Raw genomic sequence first — 16,295 nt, forward strand, 5'->3', positions numbered from 1 at the left:
TAGTTGTAATATAGTGTCTCAGTCTACATTACACTACATACTACTACTACTACTACCACTATAATAGTATCCGTATGACAGTAATAGCCATATATTGTAAAACAAATGCACTGAAAAATAAATTAAACTTTCATAATTAGTTCTGTCCTAATTTCTATTCATGCAAGAGATAAACCCGTAAGCTTTTATTTTGGCTGAAAACAAGTTTACAAACACGTCTCATTTCAAATCTAGTAAAATACTGTAATTGTCAAATATGTAAATGTGAAAATAATGCAGGAAAAAAAATTGTATATTTTAAAGATAAATTCATTAATCTGGTGCACTTTGAGTCACCCGAATCCACTGTTAAAAATAAATAATCCACCCGCAAACCACCTATATTCTTTGATTTATGATATCTGCATCTGATCATCACATTACAATTATTCAAATTCTCAGTGTTAAGCATGATAATATGGTAACATATCACACTGAAGTAGGCTGATTTAAAATGAACATTTATTTAAAATAAAAGTTCTTCTTTTGGCAAAATTACATTTCCTTAATAGCCTAAACAGAGGCTTTACTCCCTTCAAACTTAAATTGTCAATGTTTCATTACATCACTGTTTGAAAACACTCTGAATAATTTTTTGTACCTTTATAAAAGGCATTTTTTGCTCCATCTTTCATTTCAAAGTCTTAAATTTGATCAATATATTCAATTAAAATAATAAGACACTAGGCTGTTACCAATCAAATTAAATAATTTACATTGAAAAATTATAACTGTATTAAATGAAATTATTTTAAATATTTTTGAATATACAAATAAGGAATGTTGAAAAGAATGATACTTTATGAAACTAAACCGCCAGTAGGAGGCGGCAGGCGACCGTCTTAATGAGCGATTCATTGAGTCATTCATTCAAACGATTCGTTCAATCGGCTGATTTATTCAGAATGAGGCAGTTTATGAATAGTTAATTGAATCTTTGACTCAACCGATTCGTTCAAAGCGCTGAATCATTCAGTAATGCTGCTGCAACAAGTGTTGCTGTGAGATGCGCGATGGTTCTGCTGTGATGTTTGGAATTATTTTCGCTGCTGAAACAGAACAAAAACAGTCATTGCGTCTAAATGTAAGTGACTTAATTTTAACTATTTGTTTATAGAACTGTTATGAAATCAGTCTCTGTTTCAATCTTGATGGCATTCAGGAAAGCTCTCTGGTCGTTTGTAGCAAGCTATATATTGTTTCCTAACTATAATATGTTATAAATTACTGCACAAGCCTCAACAGCGCAACATTGTTACCGTCAGTACATTAGGTAGGACTATATTATTATCAACTATAGGCTATCAATCGCCACTTACATTAAATAAAATAAAACAGAATCATCCTCACGTCTTCGGTGATTCCCTAGTTATTTTTTATTTTATATTATAAAAAATTAAAAAGTTTTAATCAATGCATTTGTCCGGATTGGCTACAATTCTCTCTCACTTTTCCCTTCAAAAAAAAGAAAAAAAAACACACGTGTCCCGGACACAGTCTATGGTCCTGGGCAGGCGTTATTGTCGAGCCCTGATATGTTTTTCTTGATTTGTTTTCCCTGAAGAGAATTACGTTGTTGAAAACGAAAGTAAAAGAGTCACGCACGTTTATTGCGTTTTACCGTGATGAGAGTTCCGTGTCTTTATTAAACTCAACACATTATAATGATTTATCTGTCATCCACCCTCGATTAATTGGAATGGAATGTTTTTATTACTTGGCCCGCCCGACCCGCGGATTATCCGTGCAGCACTATAGGGAGAATGGACTATTTTGAGAATGGACACAAGCGGTAACCGCATCAGATCCGTCACGCTGGGAAAAGTGTATCTGACCATGACTGTCTGTCAAGTTTTGTCGAGAGCCAGAGGCGGCACGAAATTTAACGGAGGCGGCCGCCTCATAATTCTCTATGCAGGAAAAATCCTGAATAATGTGTCAGCATTCCTAAACGCACGCTAAACTCACATGCACAGATGGAGTTCACTGCATTCATTCACTGTGAACTGAGATGCGGAGCAAATCAGGTGATCATCACGTGAGTGAAGTGCACACTTCTATTTGTGCAGCGCAAACAGGCAGTTTTTTGATAAGGACACAAAGCCTTATCATGCTTTCAATTTTAGTTTGTTTGACAGCAATTGTGCAAAACAATTATTATTAGAAGTTTATACTGTCTAGTTAATGTATGGGAATGTAATCGTATCCACTGGAGGCAAGCTTGGAGAACCCAAATGCAGTTTATTCAAAATGAACAAGGAACACTAGTGATGTTAAATTTGACACACAAGCTTCAAAGAGCGTATCGAGGATGCAGCGCAATTTCTCATGAAGCTCCGTGCCGAGCGCGTATTACTTTCAGAGAAACACATGACCAACGAAAAACGAAGCCTCACTTTCTTTCCAGTCATGTGAATGTTTCACTTTGCATGTCGGAATGTCTGAACCCAGACCTACTTTACAGGTTTTTGGAATATATATATATATAGCCTATAGTCTGTTACACCATCATATATTCTGACATATAAACAGCATAGAAACCATAAAATAATTAGACCACCATTTACTTGCATCAAGCAACTATATTTTTATAATTAATATAATTGTTACATTTAATTTTTTGCCACACTTTAATATTTGAATATTATTATCAGAAAACTGAACATTTAGCATAGTCAGGCTTTTGTTTGTGTTTAATGGATAAAACAACGGAGGTGAAATAGGGGAGAGCGGGGCACAACCTAACGCTTTTTGACTTTCTCAGTTTGTGTAAATCTACTTATGGTTCAGAGTATTTATTTTTTCCCACATTAATTTCCCACATGTCTAGTACAATTATGTGTTTTTGTTTTATTAATACAGTAGGCTATATACTTTTTTCTTGATATACCCCGAAAGAATGGAAGTGAAATGTGACAACATGCCCCATAGGTGGGGTACATTGTAACATGTGTGGGGCACATTGTAACATGACATATGGCAGCTTAAAATGTTATCTGATCTAATAAAAAAAATATACAAAACAAACTAAAATATTTTCTAAATAAAATACAATTAAAAAACTTTTTCATATAAAATAATGGCAATTTTTAATAATTAAATAGAAACTCATTTTTGAGTTTTGACTACGAACACATGAAAACACAGCTATACAACATAGTTTAAAACAAATAAATAATTAGTAATTTCTGAACATTGACTCTCAGTCTTTATTCACCCTTTTCTCACGTTTTCTCAATAAAATTAATAAAAGTATAGAATATAATAGCATATTTCTAATAGGGGCACATTGTAACGCAGTGTTACAACATGCCCCCGCCTGCACAACTGGGATTTAAACCCTGCTAGTGTCTTCTGCTAGTTAGCGAAGCATTAAAGAACTATCTCAACTGTTAAATAAAATCTTGGAGATTAAAATAATATCAGATTTGTCTTATTTTAAATAAACACAAAAAATAGAGATGAAAAATTAACTTAAGTAAGAAATTTACTTTTGCTATGGTTTAATAAATGTCTATGGATATCTTCCAAAAAAAATAATAATTTTGGCGGATTTTTTTTTCTATATAGTGTTGATATGGCAACTAGTAAATAAACAAAGTTCCGTCATTCAAGCATGTGCGGAAGTATTTAAAACAAGCGTGTTACAATAACCCCGCGTTAGGTTGTGCCCCGCGCTCCCCTACGCTGCACACTATGGCTGCTATAAATTTTACCTGCCACAAGATGGTGCTGTTTTCGACACTCTTGATGCTTCAAATCTTTTCCCGGAACAATTATTGTAAGTGAAAGCCTTATGAGGCTTCATTTGCCCCTCCCTACGGAACCACGAACACAAACACGAACACAGTGATTACATAACCAATAATTGACAAAGTAACAAGGCATACATGAGGGCTTAAATAGTAGACTAATGTCTGAACAAGACACACCTGGGCTGCGTTCAGCCCCGACAAAACGTTGCACAGCGTTTTTTAAACAGAAACGGTGATGCGTTGAACACACCGTTCTGATGACGCAAGAGTTGCAACTATGGCAGCTGAGAAGGCCATTCTTTGTGTTCTTTGTGAAGAATTTTCGGAGCCTGATTAAGTCGGTATAAATATGTGTTTAATACTACAAAATATGCCCGATGTTACAGTTACTGCACTTGCCGCCCAGAACAAAAGAGAACATCCCAATCGAGTGAAGGGATTGCTGTAACTGAAATGGAAGCACACATCTTACCTAATTCAGACTAAAACACATCTATTTAGCCTCACATACTGACTTTATTTGTAGTTCATACTGTTTTAATACCCTGTATTTTCTTTCTCATTTTTAGGAAAAGCACTTAATCATTGTTTATTTCTATAGCCTACCAAATGTCATACACTTGCAATGAAGCTAAAAATATAAACAACTACATCATTATGTTGATATCCTATATTTTTAGGATTTTCCTATATTTATATGTCTTCTAATATCCTCAGTTGTTGCGTATACCGAGCTGCATCGAACACATTTGTAAATTACTTTCCTTGAACCCATTGTGCGAGTTCACTTTAATACCGCGTGCTTCATATACATATTGCTGCTGATTGGACTGCAGTTCTGACACACCCACCAAACAAGAGAAAACGTATTTCAAACCCTGTTGCACACCGGTGCACGCCGTTTCCAGGAAACGTGACGTTCAATCCGGAAACCGTAGCAAAACGTTGCGCACCGTTTTAAACTTGAACGTGCCCCTGTGCTGTGCACAATGAAACAAAGAACCAATCAGAACATGACACATAAGACAATGGAACACATGGCAGGATCACATGACTATAACAGGGAATCACATGACTATACAGGAAACATGACTGAGACATGAAACAAGAATATGAAACAAAACCAAAACAAGACATGACAGGAAAGCACTGAAATGTATTTTTGGCGGTCAATGTTAATATTGTGGTGGGCCGCCACAGATAAATCAATGTATGGAAAACACTGCAAAGGACAAAACAAAATAATTAAATCAATGTTCATGTATCTGTGTGAGTGCGATTTCATACTTTTTGTTATCCAAATGCAAATATACTCAAATATACTCATGCAAATATACTCATGTAAATTCAACATCCTGTTTTGATCTTTATCTTCGACTAAGAAAGTAAGCATGAGTTTGTTTGCCAAAAGTGCACCAGAACCCAGTTTTTGTACAATATGCATTTCTGATATCCTGTAAAAAAAGAAAAGAAAAGACAATGGTCTTCTAAAGGGCTTTTCACACTGCGCTTAACCCCAGTTAAATAAACATTGGTAACGCTTTAGACTACAGCCCACAAAGTACTGCATAAGTAAAACGAATTTACAGCGCACCTTTCGGTAATTATAGTATAAAGTACTTGTAGGTATAAGGGAACAATATGTAAAGTTTGAGGAAAAAAGGAGTATCAACCAGGAAAATCAACAAATTATTTATACTGTAAGTATTTTAGAACTAAGGGGTACTTATTCTACTATTATAATAGGCAGACATCTTACATTTGGGAGCAATTTAGTGAGAACATACACTGTGTAGCTTTTTGTAATAATAGTATACGAATACATGTTTTAAAATTATGGGTATAGTGCATTTATACAGTAATGTTTTGATAGCAAAGGTACAGCTGTTTTAGTTTGGACTTTTTAGTTTGTTTCAAGGCAAGTAAAACTAAAACTTGAAACTTTTTTTTTTACTGGGGAAATATAACTAATATATAGTTACAGGGTCAGTGGTGCTTGTTACCTTCTTTTTCTATTAAGTTACAGGGTAAGTGTGGCATATGTGGGCTGTAGGTTAAAGTGGTGCTTGTTACAAGAGTATATGTCCCTGGTATTAAAAAAAACAAACAGCTGCAATAGTTTTACTTGCCTTGAAACACGGAAGACTATGGAAGCTTGTTTCCGCCACAAAATAAAATAAAATAAAAGATAATTGCGACTTTTTATCTCGCAATTCTGACTTTATTTCTCAGAATTGCAAGATATAAAGTCAGAATTGCGTGAAATAAAGTCAGAATTCTGAGATATAAAGTCAGAATTCTGAGATATAAAGTCAGAATTGCGTGAAATAAAGTCAGAATTCTGAGATATAAAGTCAGAATTCTGACTTTTTTTCTCGCAATTGCGACTTTATATCACGCAATTCTGACTTTATATCTCAGAATTCTGACTTTATATCACGCAATTGGGAGATATAAAGTCAGAATTGCATGATATAAAGTCAGAATTGTGAGATATAAACTATTCTAAGGTAAAAAAAAAAAAAAGTCCGTCTTTTTTTCTTCTTCTTAGAATTGGACTTTATATCTCACAATTCTGAGAAAATATGTCAGAATTGCGAGATATAAACTCGCAATTATGTGTTATAAAGTCAGAATTGCGTGATATAAAGTCAGAATTCTGAGATATAAAGTCAGAATTGCGTGATATAAAGTCGCAATTGCGAGAAAAAAAGTCAGAATTCTGACTTTATATCTCAGAATTCTGACTTTATATCTCAGAATTCTGGCTTTATTTCACGCAATTCTGACTTTATATCTCAGAATTCTGACTTTATATCTCAGAATTCTGACTTTATTTCACGCAATTCTGACTTTATATCTCGCAATTCTGAGAAATAAAGTCAGAATTGCGAGATGTAAACTCGCAATTGTGAGATAAAAAGTCGCAATTATCTTTTTTTTTATTTATTTTGTGGCGGAAACAAGCTTCCATAGAAGACCAAACTTAATCAATGCAGACCGTTTCTTCGGTTCAGCTTCAAAGGGCGGGCATATCAGTACAAGATTCTTTCTTTCGGGTTGTCCCTGTCTCCTTGCATCTTTACCAAAGTCGTAGAGGCTTATTGAAATCTTGAAAAAAAAATGCTATCAGTCAAATTCATCTTTAATTTTTTTTTTTGTAAAGAATCACACCATTGCATACAAAAGGAACAATTGAAGAGTCTGGTTCCAAAACGCGATAAACGCCATTTAAAAAAAAAAATTGAGTTCCCACAAAAATCATTATTGTATAGGGTCGGTATTGAAAAGTCAATTTTAAATTTTACGTAAAATGCGATATCCGCCGTGTTATTCTGTCATGTTTTCTCCCTTCTTTCCAAACCGCGTCAAACGCATAGGTCAAACGCCAGTCTCCTTTCTCTGCAGAATGCGATAAATCCGCTCAACCAATCACAGCGCACCATTCCACGCATTGTAAACAGTAACGGCGGCGCTCTGAATACACCCGGCATCCTAGTTTTTCCTATCTACTTTGTACTTTTTGATCAACAATCAAACAAAATCTTTTATAATTTTGACGGCATTGATGAACCTCTGGTGGTTTCTGCGGTAGGGAAGAAATGTAAGCCATCGAAATCTAATCATTTACGTGAGGAGATTAAGAAGACGAGGCATGCGAGAGGAGGAAAAATGCCGGCTGTTGCTTGTTCTCACACGACAGCATCAAACTTCTGTCACGCTGACACGTTAACCCCAGGGGATCTTTTGAAAAACTTTCAATGGTTTTACTCAAAGTCAACGAAAACCGAGCAGGACCAAGACATTTTACAGATGATCGCCGTCAAAAAAGTTCAGGAGGTATTTCCTAGCGATGGCTGATTGAATGTATTTTTAGTCCAGTGCCTGTAATAAGATATTGACTGAGTTCAGAGGCTGTCATATGTGGATCAACTTATTTTGTTGTGTATTTTCAACAGTTTCAATATGAAAAATAACTTTTATATTGATTCAATGGATTAACTGCATTTTGAAAAAAAAGTGTCATGAATTTATTGCATTTTGGGGAAAAAATTATCAGTTTTTATAATAAATCTTTGAAAATCAAAATCTGGATTTGATTTTTTTATTTTTATTTATTATAACCTAAAGATGCTATGTGAAAGTTTGAAACAGAAAATAGTGGTTTTCATCTTGCCACATTCTTGGTAAAGAAAACACATTTTTACTCAAATTAATCCAAATGGATTTATCGCGTTTTGGAACCAAACTCTTCAATTACACTTAAAGGGATAGTTCACTTTGAAATTAATTTTTGATATGTTTTAGCTTACCTCAAGGGCATCCAAGATGTAGGTGTCTTTGTTTCCGCAGTAGTTTCAATTTTGATATTTTTAGGTCAAACCGTTCTTGTCTGTCAGTCATATAATGCAGTTCTATGGTCACTGTCTCAAAGAGCATGCACAAAGTCCAAATTAAAACAATTCCCCATCGTCCAAATGAAACAATTCCCCATCATAAGTACACATTGATGGCCTAAGACACGAAACGAGCGGTTTGTGTGAGAAAACGAACAGTATTTATATTGTTGTTATCTCTTGAAAACAGCTCACGTCCAAATGATCTGACGGCGCGGGCGGGTATAGATATATACACTAGACGTCACCTTGGCTACTGCAGTTCATTGGAACGAAACCGTAGCCAAGCGACTTCTAGTGTATATATCTATACCTGCCCGCAGGCGGGTATAGATGTATACACTAGATGTCGCCTTCGCTACTGCAGTTCATTGGGACGAAACCGTAGCCAAGGCGGCATCTATGTATATATCTATACCCGCCCGCGCCGTCAGATCATTTGGACGTGAGCTGTTTTCAAGAGATAACAACAATATAAATACTGTTCGTTTTCTCACACAAACCGCTCGTTTCGTGTCTTAGGCCATCAATGTGTACTTATGATGGGGAATTGTTTCATTTGGACGATGGGGAATTGTTTTAATTTGGACTCTGTGCTTGTGTTTTGAGACAGTGACCATCGACCTGCATTATATGACTGACAGACAAGAACGGTTTGACCTAAAAATATCAAAATTGAAACTACTGTGGAAACAAAGACACCTACATCTTGGATGCCCTTGAGGTAAGCTAAAACATATCAAAAATTAATTTCAAAGTGAACTATCCCTTTAATGGCAACCAAGTTGAAATAACTTCCTTCTGTGAACTGATGTGGTTTTATCGTATTCTACAGTGCTAAAGTCTATGTTGATTGGTATTGCATTATATATACTGTATATATATATATGTACATTATCCTTATGAAAGTACCCGAGATATCTTAAAGAACACAGATAAACCATATTGTTTCAATGGTAGGCCTATGATAATTCTCTTCATGTTTCATCATTCAAAATGTCTCTATCTGCATTTTATAGCTGGATGTCTTTGTACATATTAGGGATTTTCTAGAATGAATGAAACAAATTACATGTAAGAGTTTAGAGTTCCATAATGCTCACATCACCCATTTTTGGGTAAAAAAAAAAAACCCTGCTCTCTAAAGATATTTGAAGTAAACATACGATAATCCTATAGTTTTCATCAGAATGAGCACACTTTTTGACTAAAGGCCAGAGGAATAATAAAACACAGAAAGGCATCAGTAGTAAAGAGGCTGATGCAACATTTCCTGCGGACCAGCAAAATAATTACAACTTGCTTTCTGTACAGTGGCCAAATCTGGCGGAAGGCCTATATGTGACACTCCTAAGCTTTATATCTTAGCATTTCTCCATTTAGATCCTGTCAAGACATGATTCATGAAACCAATAGATGTTCAATAGTTCAGTATGAGTAAATTATACACTCATTTTAAGTTTTGAGTGATCTTAAATGCAAAATTGTTTTCAGAGCATGAGACACACAAAGAATTTAGACAAAAAATAGAGCTGTTGTTTCCTTTAACAATGTGAAATTTACTGTTGTAAAGAAAAGTTTGAAGTACATTCATTCCAGGAGTCCAAATTAATGAATGATTTACTCTTATAATTTAAAAAAAAAAAAAAAAAAAAAAAACAGCTATTAAAATAGATTTTACATTACAGCATTAAAGGAGAGTTTATATAAGTATATATATATATATATATATATATATATATAAATAAGAAAAATGTATTGTTGTGTATAAGATATAACCCAAAAATTCTGAACATTTCATTTAAAAAAAGAAATATTCCTGTCAAAAGTTTTTTTTTTTCAAGTCTGTATCTTTCTTACCAAATTCGTCTGAACAATCCACACAGCAAGAAGATACTGACAGCATATGATCTGATATGAAGCGCAGATGACCTTTTAACTTTTCCATTGGACATAAAAGATCCGCCCCCTCCCAAAATAAACTTTCACTGCCAAATCACCATAGTAACAGTCAGAGGGACATAAATATTTGCATGGAGTTTGTTGACATATGTGCATTAACACCCATGCTTTGATTTAACTGCAGTCTAGGCTACTGAAAAGATTTTGATTCTGATTGCAGTGGCATGATCATTTCTGTCTGTTGTTTTAATTGCTAAGTGTCTACAAATCCACAGCAAAATGAAAGACCAGTTGCCACACAAGGCAAGGAAGGCTATAATACTCTTACAATGTAAGAGTTGAATTTATAGCACAAAAAGTCACACACAATATGGCGAAATGTGATCATTTCAAATCAAGTAATTGTGTCAGTTGTATTAAATAAATGTGATTGCATTGAAAATATAATTAATCTTATTGATTATGAATACAATAGAACCACCAAATTAAAGGAACACTCCACCGTTTTTTGAAATAGGGCTTATTCACATTCTTTCATATATTTAGATAGGTGGGTAAATGCATTTTTGTCTCAGTGCATGCATTGTTTTAGTTTGACAGGGTCGGCGCTAGCTTAGCTTAGCACAATGAATGGAATCCTTTGTTGCCAGCTAGCATGGCCTGAGTAAAAGTGATCAAAAAAAAAAAAAAAACCCACGTAATTACTTCTTGTGGCCTGCGTATTCACAACGAGTACAAATAGCGATGCAGATTAACACTAGGCGATTTCCTAGGCAGATATTGACTTGGGACTATATTAGGGGGAAGCACAGGCGAAGCACTGCTGCTTACGCAAAGCACTGCTACTTGGGCGCAGAGATATCACGCAACACATGAAATCCCACGACTTCCGTCAACATATCGGTGTGCATTGCAACAAGTCAAAACACAGAAGAAGAAGAACAACACGCGTGACCTGCACCGAGTGTCTTCGCTTTTGGATTGTTTATTTTGAGAAGTTACAGCTACAGTTACAGCAAACATGGTAATTACCTGCGTAGCAAAAGGTTGTGAGAACAAGCAAAGGACATACACAAATGTAATGTTTCACAGAATTCCATCGAATGTGGAACTGAGAAATAAATGGCTAAGTTAGCTACTCTGGATAACTGTACTTCAACGCCTCTCTACAAAATTAAACAGTATCGTGTTTGCGAAGAGCATTTTGCACCGGAGGACTAAGTTACTTTGAAAAAATGGAATATGGGCCCAGAAAGACAGTCTGAAACATACGGCTGTCCCATCCCATCTATTTTCAAAGCACAGGCAGAACAAAGTGCACATGTAAGTTGTCTTTTATTACTCTTCCTTATGTTAATCTGTGTCTTATTCGGTTGTAAGATAGATGCTGAGAAGCTGTATATAGACTACGGTTCAAATAACGTTAGCCTCCTCTAGTATAACCTCATGTTGAATTCAACCTGTTTAGCATGAACAACAAAACTAAAATAAAAACCGCTGTTATCGTTACCTGTAAAATGAAATGACTGAGGGCTTAGTTAGCTATTTCTCTTACTGAGTTAGCCTGGTTCTTTTGACTCAGGAGTTTTAGTAACGTTACAACTACTATGAGGAGAAGGCTACAAGCAGTTTACTATACATGTGTCATGTTTAAAATAATCACTTACTCTGTGGACAGCTGTCAATTTGGTCTATTCGGCGTGGGGCGTTTTTTCCAGTTCACTTTATCACACCGGAAAAAAAAATCGAATAGCTACTGCCGGATGGATCAGCGCCGTGAAATCCTCGGTTGCTGTGACACAACTGCGGGCACGCTCATCTTGATCTGACGCGTTGAGCCTGGTCATCGATGGCAGTAACGTAACTTGTCCCACTCGCCACAGCACAGACACTATTTCAGTCGGCATAGATTGCCATATTCCCCCACATTCACACCACCAGTTCGTGTTGGCTCTCATCCTCACGTCCTCGGGCTGTTGAGCGATCGCAACCTCTGCCTGTCGTTCTATTTCCACTCATTTTCTGTAAACTCTTGTACATATAGGTAAGGTTCTGGTTCACACAAAATCAGCCATGTTCATCGCCATTCATGTACTGTTGGGAAAATAGCCAGGCAGCTACTATTCACACCGGTATGTTGACGGAAGTCGTGGGATTTCATGTGTTGCGTGATATCTCTGCGCCCAAGTAGCAGTGCTTTGCCTAAGCAGCAGTGCTTCGCCTGTGCTCCCCCCTAATATAGTCCCAAGTCAATATCTGCCTAGGAAATCGCCTAGTGTTAATCTGCATCGCTATTTGTACTCGTTGTGAATACGCAGGCCACAAGAAGTAATTACGTGTTTTTTTTGTTTTTTTTAATCACTTTTACTCAGGCCATGCTAGCTGGAAACAAAGGATTCCATTCATTGTGCTAAGCTAAGCTAGCGCCGACCCTGTCAAACTAAAACAATGCATGCACTGACACAAAAATGCATTTACCCACCTATCTAAATGTATGAAAGAATGTGAATAAGCCCTATTTCAAAAAACGGTGGAGTGTTCCTTTAAGTATTTATAGATTCAATAAAGATTCATAAATGTTTGTAAATCTCTAAAGTTGTTCATATGTAAATGATGCTGTCAGTAACCTATGTTAATATTGTGCATATTGGGATCTATGGAAATATTTGGTTGAACCCCATTTGACGTAAAATACAAGCAAATACTCATTAAATCACTGGGTGGATATCTGCATTCACTGAGGCTTAAAATAGGATGGTATGTTTATTCAGAGCTTCACTGACCTTCTTTCTTGTTTCCTGAAAGGAATTAATGAACTGTGACTTGTACTCTCAAATACACATGAGATCATGAGACATATAACACACAAGAAAAAGCAGAAAAAAATAAAATAATGTGATTACTGAGCAATGTAAGGGAAACCCAGACTAGAGGATGAAGCTTGAACCCAGATGCAGGTTTATTCAACACATTATATTCACAGGTGAGTGACGACAATGACAGTAATGCAGAGAAATTGGATTACTGGTAACTGACCTTTGAGGTTGAACTTTTGCAATTACAGCTGATTTATTTTTTATTTGTAAACATACTAATAGTATAAATGCTGTTGAATAGACCTTTAAGCCTGTCACATTTTACATTTACACTTCAGTCTTCACGGAAGCTATCAGCAAATTTCTGTCATCTTCTGCTATGTCATTCAGAGCTCTCTTCAGCATCACTGAGATTCCTCTCTTCATTCCTCCTGCCACCACAGAGCCTATAATGGGTATGAGGCTCACAACATACTCAACTACATCTTCAGCCACAGCCAGCTATGCAGCACCCAATAAAGATAATATTGAAGCTGGGTTTATCCCAAAACGCAAAGGTGACACATACTTCATAAGACATAAGATATATCTCTAACCAGATTTCTCACAGAGCTTAAAGGGTCCAAACGCACTGTACATTTCCGTCTGTTTTTTAACAATCGCTAAATCCAAAGCAGATGAAAGAGCAGGAAAATGTATTTTGCTGAATGAGATTCAAAGACCAGAGTCTGTAAAATGATCTCAACTGAGCTGCATCCCAATTCAGAAGATAGATGCTAAATGTAAAGAAGTGCAATCTAAAAATGCAGAGGCACAAACGTCTGAGGCAAAGATTCAAGATCTTCAAACACAGCTAGATAGATTACTAGCTGAGCTGTTAGCCTTGACTGAAGTGTAAAAATCACAAAGACACCATTGCAGATCTTAAGGCTAAGCTAAATGCTAAAAAGTCCAAGTCTCCCAAAACGCGTAACAGCGATGGGACTAAAAATGTGCACTTCTTAGATGAGACAGCCTGCTCTAATAATCCTGTATCTTTTCAGACATATGAAGCATGTGATAAAGTTTTGAAAAGAGTGCCTGTTTCAGCCCTTAAGGTGATACGGCACCAAAACGGCACAGAGTCAACCATTCGGCATCCTTTAATGGTAACTGAATGTAACTTGTTTAAAGCAGAGATCGGACCATTCTCTTTGAAAGGGCCATTTGAACCATGGTGGAGATGTCATAACTCAGAAGGAAAACAGTCAAAAGGATTAATTTGCAAGTGAACAGTTTAATTTATTGACACAAAAGTAGTAGATAGTAGTGCAGGCCAGAACGGAAGCAGGCAGAAGAGGACTCAGGCTCGGTAACGCAGGGACGCAATGGACAGACTAAGATGCAGGAACAGGTAATTCCTCCGGGAAACCTCAGGAAATCCACTGCATGGAAACAGGACTGGAATGTAGGAGAAACACGGTGAGTAGTTCCTTGGTGAGCCTCAACAACCATCTGACAAAGACAGGGCGAGATAACAAACAATATATAGGACATCCTCATTCAAAACAGCTGCCGCTGATCAGCTCATCAGCCGTGATAATAAGCCGTGCTGATGAGCCGCGCCCCACTCACACAACACGCACACACGAGGGTGAGTCAATGAATCCATGAACCGTGACAGGAGATGCATTGTTAGTCAAAAACATGCATTTTAGCTTGAACCAAAAGATATTTGGCAAATTGTTATCAGCTCAATTCCAGATGTTCTGATCTATAAGATACCACCATTGTGCAGTCAATTTATCAACACGAGCCTGAGAGTGAAATCTTTAATAGACTAAAACAATGCCTTTGTGATCTGCGTGGTTGTAGTCCTATTGGATGGGAATTGATTTTCAATCAGAAACAGAGTACGGAAGAATCATTTGAGACATATGCAGAAAATATGTTTGAACTTTTTGAGGAGTATTCTGGAATTGAAGGTGTGATCCACAACCATGTAATTCTACCTGAATTACTGCTTACAAATGCAGGGCCACGTGTACAGCAATCACTCATGTGTGGTGCTTCTCCAGCACAAAATACATTTGAAGGTATTGTTAGCTGGGCAACAAAAATTGAGTCAGGCAAACAAATGCATTGTGAGGTAGCTGTGTTAGAATGTCATGAAAATTCTCCATCTGCAGGAGAATTTAGAAAGCCACACCATGGCAACCTGAACAGATTCTGTAATTCCTGTCACAAAACAGGCCATACAGAGGAAAAGTGCTGGTCACTGGGTAGAGGCAGACCTCCTCCCTATTTCATAAATGCAGACAATCACAATCTAATGACACAAACCAGCACTCTGCAAGTAACCAAAGCTTAACAGACTATTTAACGAACACTCTCTGCACAGTATACATGCCCTAGCCCAAAAAAGACATGTGGTGACAGGACAAGGCACCCGCCTTGCAATTCCATGGATGGAGTCGAGGAGGCTCACCCTGCTGCTGGGATAGAACCGCTCCAACCCCGCTGGAAGAGGCGTCAACTTTGACCACAAATGGGAGTTCTGGATTGGGGTGTACCAGGATTGGAGAGGTGATGAAGGCATTCTTCAGGCGTTGGGAGGCTTCTGTGGCCAAGGGGTTCCAGGACAGAGACTTGGGATGGAGTGAGGTGAGAGGTGAGCTGAGAAGACTGTAATTCTGGATGAATCTTTGGTAGAAGTTGGCGAAGCCTAGAAAGCGTTGGAGTTCCTTTATATTGACAGGCTGGGGCCAGTTCTGAATGGTGTCCACCTTCCTCTGGTCCATCTGGATACCTCGTTGGTCGATGATATATCCAAGGAACTGGACGGATGGCATGTGGAACTCGCACTTCATCTTGAGATAGAGATGGTGTTCTCTCAGCTTTTGGAGGACCTGCGTCACGTGTTGGTGATGTTCGGCCAGGTTCTGGGAGTAGATGAGGATGTCGATGTAGACAATGACGAAGCGTTAGAGGTACTCTCGGAACACCTTATTCATATACCCCTGGAATACAGAGGGGGAGTTGGACAGGCCATACAGCATCACCTGGTACTCGTAGTGGCCTGTCGGATTGATGAATGCCGTCTTCCATTCGCCCCCCTCGAGTATCCGAGTGAGGTTGTAAGCACTCCGTTGGTCCAACTTGGAAAAGATGCAAGCCCCACTGAGCTGTTCCAGGGCAGCAGGGACCAGAGGAAGAGGATAACTGAATTTGACCGTCTGAGAGTTGAGTGCCTGGTAGTCAATGCACGGCCGCAAGCCTCCTTCCTTCTTGGCCATAAAGAAGAAGCTGGAAGTGACAGGGGACATCGATGGTCAGATGAAACGTTCTTTGAGAGCCTCCTGAACATACTTCTCCATGGCCTTCTGTTCCGGGATGGACAAAGGGTA

Source organism: Abramis brama, assembly GCF_963993115.1.
Source record: "Abramis brama genome assembly, chromosome: 12".
NCBI lineage: Eukaryota > Metazoa > Chordata > Actinopteri > Cypriniformes > Leuciscidae > Abramis > Abramis brama.